The sequence below is a fragment of the Alligator sinensis genome, unplaced genomic scaffold (assembly GCF_000455745.1).
Source record: "Alligator sinensis unplaced genomic scaffold, ASM45574v1 scaffold1619_1, whole genome shotgun sequence".
Lineage (NCBI taxonomy): Eukaryota > Metazoa > Chordata > Crocodylia > Alligatoridae > Alligator > Alligator sinensis.
In genome coordinates this window covers 199,565-200,546 of record NW_005843332.1, presented here as the reverse complement: position 1 = coordinate 200,546, position 982 = coordinate 199,565, and the positions used below count along the sequence as shown (strand labels likewise).

The 982-nt window shown below is 54.7% G+C and overlaps 1 pseudogene; it reads left to right on the top strand.

Moving 5' to 3' along the window:
• The first annotated feature begins 118 nt into the window (after nt 1-118).
• LOC112548628 lies at nt 119-600 on the top strand (annotated as a pseudogene).
• The last annotated feature ends 382 nt before the right edge of the window (nt 601-982 follow it).

The following is a 982-nucleotide window of genomic DNA, read 5'->3' as shown; positions in this document are numbered from 1 at the left end:
TGGGTGCATAACAGAGGTGGGTGGGTGGTTACTCCTTATAACTGTCTCCACCTATGTCCCCTGCCCCTTCCACAACTGCAGGTAACTCGAGTGGCTCTGAGGAAGCCATGTGTCCCAGGGGCCCCGTGCCGCCGTGCTGCTGATGTTCCTCATGTTGACCCTGATGTCTTCCTGGCCGACCGCGGACAGCAGGGAATCACAATATGACACGTTCCAGAGGCAGCACATCGGCGAGCTGTCACACCCGCCCTTCAGTGACGCCTGCTGCAACATGAGGAACAGGAGACAGAAGATGACCACTCCTGCATGCAAGCCCTGCAACACCTTCATCCACGCAGATTTATCAACAGTAAGAGCAATCTGCACACGGACCGGGGCTCGGAGGCCCAACAACAGATATTACAGCAACGACAGCTTGTGTCCCCAACTGCAAATTTATAAGAAAGGACCCACGACAAGGCGGTGTGTACTGTGCAACCACTGTCTCCCAGAGGATTTCTATAACCTGTGAGTGAGTCCAGGGAGCTGGACTGGTGCCTGTCCACTATGGCAAATACAAAGAGTGCTTCCCCTAGTAGCCAGGGGTGGGGCAGGCCTTGACCCCGCTGCATCCCTCAGCTTTCACTTGCAGCAAAAGGCCTGGTCACAGAGGTCCCAAATCCAACTCATTCACTAGTTAAATTCAGAGGTGCAACAGAGCAGCTGGGCTCACAGGGCAGGGACAACACAGAGGGGAAGCGGTGACTTCTAGCTGCCAATGCCCTTGACGTGGTTGCATGGCTTTGGCAGCCGCTATTATTCCCATATCCAAAGTTAGTCCATGGGGCTGCTGCCCATCTCCCCTCCTTAGTCACACTACTGGTTATTGTATATCTAGAATACAGAACAGGCACACCCAGGCCATCCATTCTCCTCTTCTGGCCCCTAGTGCCCAGTATGCAGAGCAGCATCTCCCCTCCCAAATCCAGAGGCAGGCGGAATG